This window comes from Gossypium arboreum, chromosome 10 (genome assembly GCF_025698485.1).
Source record: "Gossypium arboreum isolate Shixiya-1 chromosome 10, ASM2569848v2, whole genome shotgun sequence".
NCBI classification, from domain to species: Eukaryota; Viridiplantae; Streptophyta; class Magnoliopsida; order Malvales; family Malvaceae; genus Gossypium; species Gossypium arboreum.
This window is the reverse complement of record NC_069079.1, coordinates 45,150,495-45,164,019: the sequence shown is the minus strand read 5'-3', so window position 1 is coordinate 45,164,019 and position 13,525 is coordinate 45,150,495.

Below are 13,525 nucleotides of genomic sequence, written 5' to 3'. Positions count from 1 at the left end.
ATTATTGTGGTAATTAATCTCATGACTATCATTAGTTATTATATTATGTTGAATCAATCTCTCCTCATTGAAACCAACCCTCAATTAACTACCATCTTTTAGTAATCCACATTTAGAATTAAATTTTAATTTAGAATAAATTCATTATAACTTTAATTCACCATAATTGTGCAATTATCTTAGTTGGGATATATTGGATATTTCAACATATAAAGAATGATAATTTTAAAATTAATGCAAAATATATACATTTCAACAGTTTTGAATTGATGAAGATTGAGTCAATGAAAGGAAAGAAAGAAATGAATTTTATATAATCGATTGATGTATTTTAGGTGATAGACCAAGTATATTCGAAGAAGGTGAGATAGATTTCAGTATTTTTAAATTCTTAAAAAATGAACGAGGTGTTAGAATATGTGTTTTTGTAACATTATCTAATGCATAAGTCAATATAAGGAGAAGGGAGGGTAACATGTAATGAATAATGGGTTGAGATGAAAAGGATGCCTTCTATTATGGAATAACGTGTTTTTGTTGTATTGCCTTAAAATACATGACTCTAGGTTGCTCAAGGGCTACATGACTCTTTAAGTCTACCTCATTGGCTGGTGGCTAGCGCTTGACTAGACAAGCTTGGTTGCTTAATTATTGTTTAAGCTTTTGACAACTTTTTGTTATGCTTAACAGTTAACCTTTTTTATATTTTAGCATAACAATTGTACCCCTAGATTTGGGGGCAAGTTACAAAGTGACTAGGCGAAGGCCAAAACAAGCAAAAAAGTACTACATAATGAGTAGATTAAAGATATGGAGAGCGTCAAGTTTTTGGTCAAGCTTTGTGTATTTGAAGATCTACTTGGTTGCATCCCTCGAAAGATGTTTGCTTTGCCAGATTCTGTGTTGGGTGCTTGGTGTTGTAGAGTGAAGGTGCATGTGTGTTTGAGCAAGAGGCTTGTGTTTGTTACTTGGGAGTAGATTTGTGGCTTTTGTAAAATTTTAATTTGTTATTTGCAGTAGTTGATGGGTTGTTGAGGACCTTTAATGTGCTCTTGGAGCACATTTTTGGCTATTATGGGACTTTAATGTATTGCTTAAGCATATTTATGGCTTTTATGAAGCCTTGATTTGTTGCTTGGGGCAAGTTTGGGGTTGTTACAAAGCATAAGTTTGAATGGCATAAAGTAGGAATTTTCTATTATAGAACAAGAGTTTAGGTTGCACAGAGCAGAATTTGTTTCTATGAAACAAAAAATTGGCTTATATGAAGTAATATTTCATTGTTATGGAGTAGGAATTTGAGTTGCACGAAGCATGATTTTGCTACTACTGAGGAAGAGTTTGAGCTATATGGAGTAGCGAGATTTTGCTACTGTGAACAATATTAGGCTACAAGGAGCAAGATTTTGCTATTACAAAATAAGACTCCAGGTTGCATAGAGCAAGATTTTGCTACGAAGTAGGAATTTAGGTTGTCTGGAGCAAGATTTCGATGTTATAAAGCATGAATTTGGGCATTGTGGAGTAGGATTTCATTGCTATGGAGTAGAACTTTATGTTATGTGGAGCATGAATTTGTTGTTATGGAGTAGGAGTTTGGGTTGTGGGGAGTAGGATGTTTATGCTATGGAACAAGTCTGTAAGCTAACTTTGGGAAAGAGCCAAAACTTTCTTCTTGTGAAGTAAGATTGTGAGTTGGCTATGGCATGTATGAGCTAAAACTTTTTTGCATGAAGTAGAATTGTGAGCTAACTCTAGTGTAGAGCTAAAGCTTTCTTGCTATGAGTTGGATTATGAGCTATTTTTCATGTGATACTAGAGTTTTTGTTGTTGTACAATATGACTTAGAGGTAGTTTTAGTGTGGGACTAGAGTTCTTGCTGTTAGGAAATTTGTGCCCTTAGTGTAGTAATTTTATAATATTTGATAAAATATTGAAATAGTCAAACTGATTATTCATGGAAATGAACAAACATCATTCATCTCTATGCTAGATTGTCCTCAATCGTTTTTTTTTTTTTGCATGAAAAGCAAAATATACAAGAAAATATTCACTCATTAATTACCTAAGTTTTAACTAATATTAAGTTGCATTATATGGACAAATTATAATGCGGGAAACTTATATTAGTAAGTAATCTAAATTGTTCATAGTTTGTAGAATCAAGTTGAGCAAATGTTTTAAATAATAGGGACTATTATGTCGACTGTTAGGATCGACCCAATTAAGCAACAAGAAAAAAAAAATAGCGGAATAAATTGAGAAATTGAACACACAAATTTAACGTGAAAAAACCCCTCCAAAGAGGATAAAAAATCACGAGCAAAGATAATTTTACTATAATGTCAAAAGAACGAAGAGTACAAAAGATGGAGATAAAAACTAAACCTCGAAAACCCAAAAATAAAGAACCCTTAAAATGTAAACACAAAATTCTCTAAATGTGTTATGAGTTCTAATATCTAATGGGTGTATTTTCTAAGGTTGTAAAAGAGCCTATTTATAGGCTAAATTCATAGGTTAAATAATAATAAAATAATCTAGACTAATCAGAGTTTGATTGAAACAAATAAACAGAGTTTAACTGAAAAATTATTTCTCAAATTTGACTGAAATAGGAGTCATACTCAACAAATCCCCACCTTGACTCATATTTCCACAATGCCATCTTTGCCAAAACCCACCACGGGCCTATCTTGAACTATGCAGGGAATTAATTGAGTCAAATTTGTGCTTAGAAATTGGAAGACTTCTAGCCTTCGACTTGTACACTGCCAAATTAAAATTAACCCGCGTCTGATTTTCATGAAGACAGTGCCCTAACTTTTCAAAACCTGCATCCAAAAGAAAACCTCTCTTCAACGAAACGGTCATAGATTTTTCCCTTCAATGACCAAGTTGCCTTCGCTCCAAATGAATTGACTTCAACTCCGTAACGGACAAGGGACGTCCGATTTCACTAGTCACTGTAGAACCTTCCAAAATATAAAAACTGCAGGTTCTTTTACCTTTTAACAAAACGAGAGCCAACGAGATACTTTAATGTCGCTCGACTCAATGTTGATTCTGCGTCCTTTCAAGTCTAAAATACTCAAGGAGATGAGATTCTTTCGTAAATCAGGTACATACCTGACATCTGAGAGTGTCCTAATCGTTCCATCGCGTATCCTAATTTTAACAGTACCAATACCAATTACCTTACTAGATGAATCATTTCCCATGTGCACAAACCTTCAACTAAACTATATATGGAGAACCATTCTTTGTTGGGACACATGTGGAAAGAACATCCCCAATCTAGGATCCACTCGGATGTGAGCTTGGAGTTATCGCTCGTTGACACTAACAAGAAATCATCACTGCTTTCATCGGCCAAATTAGCACCAGCTACATCTTCATTGTTACTCCCAACAGCTTTTTTATTTTGCAATTTATAACAATCTACTTTGACGTGACTTAACTTTTTACAATAGCGACACCTTTTGTCTCATTTCTTTGGTGCTACCAAAACGGAAGCTTGCTTATCTGCCTTGCTATCTAAACCAAACTCATTTTCGAGTTTGTCTCTACTCAACAAATGACCCTTCACATCTTCAAACGAGAGTTTCTCTTTGCCATAAATCAGAGTCTCCCTAAAAGACCTGTATGAAGGGGGTAAAGAGCACAATAATAGCATAGCAATCTTTATCGTCAATATGAACCTCAACATTCTTTAAATCATTTAAAAGAGTAATGAATTGACTGATGTGATCTCTAAGAAGCTTACATTCATTCATACGAAATGTAAATAGACGTTGTTTCAACACTAAACGGTTAGCTAGAGACTTAGTCGCATAAAGAGTTTCTAACCTTTTCCACAAGGCAGTTGAGGTTTTCTCCATCAATACCTCTTGTAATACCGAATTCGCGAGGCACAATTAGATTACAGACAAAGCCTTTTTATCAAGCTCTTCCAGTTCTGTTTGATTTAGATTCTCAGGCTTTTTCTCGGTAACAACCTTTTTCAAGCCGGTTTGAACTAGAATTGCCATAATCCAAACTTGCCACAGATTGAAATTTTTTGCACCATCGAACTTCTCAATTTCAAACCTTGTTGTTGCCATATCTGAATAGACTGATCTATGAAAATTGAACTAGCTCTGATACTACTTGTTAGGATCGACCCGATTAAGCAACAAGGAAAAAAATAGCGGAATAAATTGAGAAATTGAACACACAAATTTAACGTGAAAAAACCGCTCCAAAGAAGATAAAAAACCACGGGCAAAGATAATTTTACTATAATGGAAAAAAACGAAGAGTACAAAAGATGGAAATAAAAACTAAACCTCGAAAACCAAAAAACAAAGAACCCTCAAAACGTAAACTCAAAATTCTCTAAATGCGTTATAAGTTTTAATATCTAATGGGTATATTTTCTAAGGTTGTAAAAGAGCCTATTTATAGGCTAAATTCATGAGTTAAATAATAATAAAATAATCTAGAATAATCAGAGGTTGATTGAAATAAATAAACAGAGTTTAACTAAAAGATTATTTCTCAAATTTGACTGGAATAGGATCATACTCAACATCGACTATATGCTCAATTTGGGGAGATTGTTGAGGCAATTTTGAGTAATGCCAAGGAGTAGTGTCCACTAGTGTTTGACAGTACTTAACTTAGAAACTTGCCATGATTAGCGTTAGAAAATTTTAGTAACAAAATCTTTGGACTTTGATTCTTACTGATATTTTGGACAACTACAAACCCATCTATGATATCCAAAATGTTTATAACAATATATCCTAGAAATTGGTTTGAATTTGATGAAGGTAATGGACTTCCCAACTTTGGAGAGATTAAATCAAATCGAGTAAAACTTGGAAGCAAATCTTGTAGATTCAAGACTTATCTTAAGCTCATTGAAAATATTCCTTTTTCTTGTTATATTGCTAGTTTTATGGGAAGATTGGTTGTAACTGATATAATATGTTAGCAAGTCTAGATTCCATATAAATTGAGGAGACTTATATAAGTGATGTATTGATCTAAGAACACTTATTCTTGCTCACTGAGGAACATTTCTTGTAAGTGCATTGTGTACAAAATCAAGTACTACTTGATTATTATCCTAATTTTTCTAGGGAAAACTTAGAGGAGAGTTGTTTAGATCTTAAGTGCAAAAGTGAGGAATCTAATTTAGTGAGTGTAAGAGGTTATAATCACTTGTTGTACGAGTTGTTAAGATAGTGGATTATCTCTCTAAGAAATGCCTTATAGATATAGGGAAACTAGACTGCTTAAACATATCCAATGTTTATTGTTTTTTTTTTTTTTTTGCCTTGTCTATAATTAGTGCTTGAAGTAGTTGGCACTAACCTTAAGCACTGTTTTTGGAAATGCTTGTATTTTCTTGCAAATATCATTTCAAAACTTTCATTTTCGATATCAAAATTTATAAAATAAATAAATTTAAAATGTTTATAAATATCGAATTTACAATACTTATATTCATACCAAATGCATTTGAAAAATAACTTGGGCTTTAGGTTTGCTTCAATTAGTTATGAAACTATTTTTTGGTTTATTATTACAATAATATATATTTTTCTTAATATATGTATATGGGAAAATTATTTTTTTAGAATAATTTTTTTGATGAATACTTTAATACCCATGGTGTTAAGGTTTACGTGATATATTGTTCATGTAATCCATGGCCCTAGTTGTTAACAGAAGTACTAAAAAAGTACAATTCAAGGATCTCAACATCCATGAGTGTTACAGTCTTTTTTGTTTGTTGGGAAATTTATCCATCTATTTATTTCAATTGTTACATTGTTGCACAATTAAAGTGTATCTCAAATTATTGGCATTTGTGACTTGCACGAGTTTTTGGAATGTATCTAGACAATAAATGATTGATGATTCATGCTACAAATGGACCTAATTATATTGGGAATTTAATTTTCATCCTTCGATCGAATTTGAAAAGAGAGGGAGTATTTCTAAGTGGCTTGCAACCTTATCCTTATCCATTAAGGATTAAATCAGTTTAAATTTGCTTGGAGCTAAAATATTTCAAACTATTTGAAGGAGATAATTTGTGGATAAATAATCAGTTGAAATTTGAAGAAAACTTATCCTTAATGAAAAACTGATTGTTTAAAGCTTATAAATAGGTTTGCATAGTTGCACTTGATCAATGAGCATCTTGAGTGCTTTGAGGAGAGCTTTCATTCAAGTATTGACTTGTCTTTTCTAATTGACTTGTCTTTTCTTTATATTTTTGCGCTCCTTTATTTAAGAATTTATATGAAAGTAAACTTTAATTGTGAGGATTTAGGGTGAGTGATTGTAAAAATTAGGTTCATTATTGGGGTTGCAATTATCCAACGTTGTAAAAGTAGATTGAGTTTTAGCCAATAAGTGGTCTTTATCAATTGTTGAATAAAATTATTCATTGACTAAGGTTTCGCAAAGTAGGATTGTTATTTGAACTACATTAATAAATATTATATCTTGATTTATCTCTTTGTCTTACTCTTTTTTCAAATTTGTTAGCCATACTTTCTCATTCTAAATTATGTTGCAGCATCAATTAGGACAACAAATTGGAATAGCTAAAAACCAATGGCTTTTCCAGTTGGTATCAAAGTAGTTTCCAAATGTAAGTGAAGGTGACCCTATTTTTGGTTTACAACCATGGAATCCATGAAAGGAAATTGTAACACCCTTAACCCATCTCTGACATCGGATTAGGGTTACGGAGTATTAGTAAACAATCAGAAACATTTGGACATCATATCATTCAATATTATAATCACAACATATAACATTCATACGCATGCATATTGTCCCTAAATTGATCCCTAGAGGCCCTAAAAATAACTTAGAAACAATTCGGGACCAATTTGACTCAATTTAGAAAGATTTGGGAAAAAGTAGTGAAATTTGAAAATAAGGGACACACGGCTAAAAGACACGCCCGTGTCTTAGGTCGTGTAAACTTTGAACTAGGGACACACGGCCATGTCCTAGCCCGTGGTCTTATCCGTTTAACTCTCTGAGTAAAGCCACACGGCCGTGTCACACACCCGTGTGCCAGGCTATGTCACACGCCCGTGCGCTAGGCCGTGTCACACGCCCGTGTGCCAGGCTGTGTAACTCACTGACTTGCATACAAAAGACCATCAGGTGTCATACGGCCATGTTGCCAGGCCGTGTGCCTCACACAGTTGAGTTACACACCCATGTCTCAGGCCGTGTGAGCCCAAATTTACCAATTTCTTGCTTAATTTCACTCCATTATGGCATAGGTACCTACACACTTTCAAATACACATATGGAAGATGCAATTCAATTACAAGCATTCTCTAACATGGTCATATATCCATTCTCAACTTGTAACCACAAACACATTTATTTCTTTACGCATACATCCATATCATTACAAGCATTAAGGTAGCCAATAGCATACCATTTTATACCATTTCAAACATATCTAAGTAACAAGTAAAAAATCACAAGTTGATCAAGTGCACAACATGTCACACATTTTACTCAAAATTTAGGTATTTGACATAACAATGCATAGGTTCCTAGTACATGCTATATACCAAACAGAGAAATTAAGTCTACCAAGATTCCCAGATAGTGTGATTCCTAGCGTTGACCCAATCTTCTTAGCCTTCAAAATATGATCTACAGAATGGAAAAATTTAAAGATAAGCTTATATGAAGCTTATTAAGTTCATTTAGAAATTCATAACCTTTTTAGTCCAACATAGATTTAATCAACTAAAGCATAGATATTTTCATTATATGCAGTTTATAACAGTAATCACGACCAATTCAGTAGTTCGGTATACTCAGTGAGCATTGCTCAATTGAACTTTTCATCAATATATCCGTAGATTTCTAATCATTTGGGCTTCACTCAATATAACAGTAAAATTCAATCATATAAATATCAGCTAGTATAACAATGAAATTTGCTTAATTGAGCTTCATTTAGTATAACGGTATGATTTACTTGGTTGAGCTTCATTCAATATAATAGTAAGATTTGGCTCGATATAGTGCGTACTTCCAATAGATGATACAACTTTCACTAACAACATATTAATAAGGATGTAAGCATTTAGAAGTATAACTTACTGGACTAATTTGTAGGTGACTCTAGAATACGTGAACTATGCCGTGGTTTTCCCTTTTCCACGATTATTAGCACGTTCTTGATCAAATAAAAGTTTAAAATTCAAGGTTGAAAACCCTAACCTTTCCTTTCTTTACCGTGGAGAAGGTGAAGAGAAAATGAAAATTTCCTTTAAATTTTAGGTTTAATTTAATATATATACTTATGGCATTTTCGTAAATACTTTAACTTTCTTAATTAAGCTTTAATAATCATAATTAAGCCTAATTAAATCATTTTATCAAACATAACCTCATCAAATCCCACTAACTAATTTTTCCATGGTTAAATTGTCCATTTAGTCCTTTTAATTTAACTACTCAACCTTTGTAGTTTCTACAATTCAATTATTTTTACTTATTAAACTATCCAACAAATAAATTTCTCAACCAAAATTTAATATGCCTCTAGAAACCTCATAAATAGACTAATTAAATAATATTCACAAAGTATTTTTTCGAAATTATGGTCTCGAAACTACTGTTTCCGACACCACTGAAAATTGAGCTGTTACAGCTCTCCCCTTTTAAGAAATTTCATCCTCAAAACTTCTTACCAATAAATAGATGCGGGTATTATAATCTCATTGACTCTTCAGTCTCCTAAGTAGCTTCTTCTGCCCCGTTACAATTCCATAAGACTTTAGCTAGTGGTACTTTCTTTTTCCAAAGTTTTTTTACTTTTCGTGCCAAAACCCTGATTGGTTCTTCAGAATACGATAAGTCCGACTGTATGTCAATCTCATAGGGAGTGATTACATATGAAAGGTTTGACCGGTATCATCTCAACATCAAAACATGAAAGACATTATGAATTTTCTTAGGTTTTGAGGGCAACGCTAATCTGTATGCTACAGGGCCAACTCTCTCATTAATCTCATTTGGTTCAATAAATCTCAGACTCAGATTTCTTTTATTCTAGAAACGTAGCACTTTTCTCCAAGGGGAGAATTTTAGAAATACTCGATCGCCAATGGTAAACTCTATATCCTTCCGTTTTAAATCTACATAAGACTTTTGACGATCAGATGCCGCTTTTAAACAATTACGAATTATCCATACTTTATCCTCTGTTTCTAGTATCAGATCAATACCAAAGAGCTTAGATTCGTTCAAATCTAACCAGTACAGTGGAGTTCTACATTTTCTTCTGTTAAAGGCTCAAACGACACCATTTTAATACTGGATTAGTAACTGTTGTTATAAGTAAATTCCACCAATAGTAAATATCTTTCCTAACTACTTTCAAACTTGAGGATGCAACACTAACTACTTTCAAACTTGAGGATGCAACATTGTAACATATCTTCCAAAATTTGAATTACTCGCTCTAACTGGCTATCTGTCTGTAGGTGATATGTTGTATTGAAATTAAGCTTGGTTCCTAAAGCCTCGTGAAGCTTACCCCCAAAATCTTAAGGTAAATTTTGAATCTCTATCAGAGATAATAGATAAAGGCACTCCGTGCAATCTAACAATCTCTGATACATGTAATTCTGCTAACTTCTCAAGCAGGTAATCAGTATGAATTGGAATGAAGTGAGTTTATTTAGTCAGTCGGTTAATAATAACCTAGATCGAGTCTTTCTTTCTCGGTGTCACTGGAAGTCCTGTTACAAAATCCATTGTAACTTGTTCCTATTTCTATTTGAGGATAGTAATAGGTTGTAACAACTTAGACGGTACTTGATGTTCAGCTTTTACCTACTGACAAACTAGGCATTTAGCCACAAACTCTGAAATCTCACGTTTCATTCCTGGCCACCAGTACATTTTCTTTAGATCATTATACATTTTAGTACTACCCGGATGTATAGAGTATGTAGTACTATGAGCCTATGATAAAATGTCTTGTTTTAACTCTGGATTATTCGGTACACATTATGTTACAAAAATACATCATACTATCATCCTCAACAGTGAATCCTATAGTCAAGTCATTCTGGATTTGTTCCCGTTTGGCGGATAACTTTGGATCTTCCATTTGCAAATCTAGAATCCGTTGAAGGAATAACGATTTAGCCCTAATTTTAGCTACAACAGAACCATCACCTTCCAGTGTTAAATGTGCATTCATAGCTCTTAAAGCAAATAACGATTTCTGACTTAAAGCATCTGCAACTACCTTAGCTTTCCTGGGATGATAATCAATTCTAAGATCATAGTCTTTCAAAAATTCTAACCATCGTCGCTGCCTAAAATTCAGTTCTTTTTGAGTCATTAAATATTTTAGACTTTTATGATATGTTAATATGTGGCATTTTCACTGTAAAGGTAGTGACACTAGATCTTCAAGGCAAAGATAGTAGCAACTAAGTCTAAGTTGTGTGTTAGGTAGTTTCTTTCGTAAGGCCTTAACCATCGAAAAGCATATGCGATAACCTTTTCAGATTGCATTAACACGTATTCTAATCCATTAAGTGACATGTCACTGTAAATAACAGATTTATTTCCAGGTTCAAATAATGTCAATACAGGAGTTTCTGTCTACATCTTCTTCAATTGGTCAAAAGTTTACTGGCATTCATCTGACCAAAAAAATTGAACATTCTTCTATAATTACTTGGTCATCAGTAAGGCTATTATAGAAATGTTTTGAACAAAACGTCGGTATATCCTACTGACTTCAGGAAACTTCGTATCTCCGTGACACTCTTCAGTGCTTTTCAATTGGTAATAGCCGAGATCTTACTTGGGTAAACATGTATCCCATCTGAAAAAACCACATGTCCTAGAAACCCAACTTCCTTAATCCAGAATTCACATTTGCTGAATTTTGCATACAACTATTTTTTGCACAAAATCTGTAGTACAGTCCGTAAGTGTAGAACATGTTCAGATTCTGACCTAGAGTAAATCAGTATATCATTTATAAATACAACAAAAAATCTATCCAATTGTGGTTGGAAAATTCGGTTCATCAGATCCATATATGCAACAGGAGTATTAGCCAATCCAAATGGCATTACTAAAAATTCATAATAACCATATTGGGTTCTGAATGCAGTCTTCATCACATCACAATCTTTCACTCGCATTTGATAATATCCTAATTTGAGGTCTATTTTAGAAAACATGGTTTTCCCCTTCAACAGATCAAATAGCTTATCAATACGAGGCCGTGGATATTTATTCTTCACCGTAACTTTGTTCAGTTGTTGATAATCTATACACAATCTCAATGTACCATCATTCTTAAAATTCTGAAATAGTACTGGTGCGCCTCAAGGAGACATATTCAGATGAATAAAACCTCTATTTAATAATTCTTGCAACTGTGCTTTAAGTTCTTTCAACTCAGTCGGTGTAATTCTATACGGTGGAATCGGTAGTTCCCGATATTAAGTCAATAACAAATTCAACTTCACATTCTAGAAGTAAACCTGGTAATTCTTCAGGAAATACGTCTGCAAATTCATTGTCAACATATACTTGATTCAACTTCAAGCCAAAATCCCGAGTATCAGTATGTAAGCCAGGAATGCTTCACAACCCTTATAAATCATCTTCTGTACGGTGGTCATCGATATGACTCTGGTAGCATTGTTTAATCTGTCTAATTCAAGTGTGATTAATTCACCTATAGGGCATTTCAAATGGACTCTTTTCTATCTATAGTTAACCACTATATCATGTAGATAGCTAGTCCATACCTAGTATTATATCAAACTCATAAAAAATCAATAACATCAAATTAGCAGAGAACTCATAGCCCTAAACTTTCAGTGGACATTTGTGACAAATTAAATTAACTATTACACTGTGACCCAGTGGATTTGTATCTTGCTTATCAAATTCAGTTGATTCAACTAATAAATTTTTATATGTGGCTAATGCAATGCAAATATATGAATTTGTTGATTCAGGGTTAATCAAAGCATATAAAGTAACATCAAAAGATAAATATACCCGTAACAACATTAGGGGTAGTAGCCTCCTCTTTGGCTCATATAGCACAAGTCCGGGCAGGTGCTCTAACCTCGGATCTAGCAATAGCATCTCTAGCATTAGTATGGCCCATCTCTGCATTGCTACTCTGACTAGGGCGTCTGCCCTTTTATGGCATTGATGGGGTGTTTTACACTTTGATCATCTTTTTCTCTTGGTGGTTTCGGACAATTTCGTACGAAATGATCAGTCGCTCTATATCTTAGGCACGCACCAGCCTTATACCTGCATTCTCTAGTATATGGCATACCACAGAAATCACATATTGGTCTTAGGGCATTACGAACACTAGACATACTATCAACAGGTTGATTTTGTAACTTCGAATCAGGTTGTCTGGATCTGCTTCTACTAGAAAATTCTGATGATATAGTAACACGGATATCTTCTTCTCTTGTTTTCTTCGGTGGCGGCGCAGAGAACCTATTAGGAAAATTTCTTTTATTGAAGTATCGCGCCTTTCTTTCTCTCTGTCTCTTCTGGTTAAGAGTTTTCTCCATTTTCTGAGCCCAGTCGGACAATACTACAAGCTATCGTGTTTCTGTGCTACCTATCATCATTTTGATCTCACCATTTAATCCTTTTCAAATCGAGTACACATGTCCTCCGACAACGACACAATATCCCGAGCATACTTGCTGAGATATGCGAACTTTCTCTCGTACTCAGCCACTGATTTATTTCCTTGTTACAGTTCCAGAAACTCTATTTTTTTTGTCCAGGTACCTCTTGCTGATGTATTTCTTTTTAAATTTTGATTTGAAAAATTCCCCGTGAATATCATTTTTCGGGACTACTACAGTTATTGTTACCTACTAATTATAAGCTTCTTCTCTCAACAGTGATACAACACACTTGAGATAATCCTCAAGGGGACAAGCCATTTCATTAAAAACCTGTTGAATAGTTTCAAGCCAGTATTCAGCCTTTACAAGATTATCCTTTGATCTACCCCAAAATTCGTCAACCCCATACTTCCTGACTTTATCAGTAGGAATTCATTGGTTCAACCCAATTGTCGAAAGAGGTGGTGGCATCGCAGGAGGTATAGTAGGTGGTACTTCAAAAGGTACCGTAGGAGGAGCAGTAGGTGGTACTGTATGTGGTGCAGGAGGAGGCAGTGGTCGGCGCATCATTGGATTACTTCGCATAAATTCAGAGAACCACTGCCTTATGAGTCCAAAGAACATATTCTTGACCTCATTTTCGGACATTGGTAGGATCGCTATACTATGGCTGGTACCAATGTTAGTAGTCAGGACATTACTATCCACTTGATTAGTCTCTTCATGTTCAATATCTGATGGCCTCCTTTAGAATCTACAAAGAAATAGGGTTAGATTGGATCAATTTATATCGCACTGTCATAGGTTATATGGCATGTACCTTCTAAGTTTAA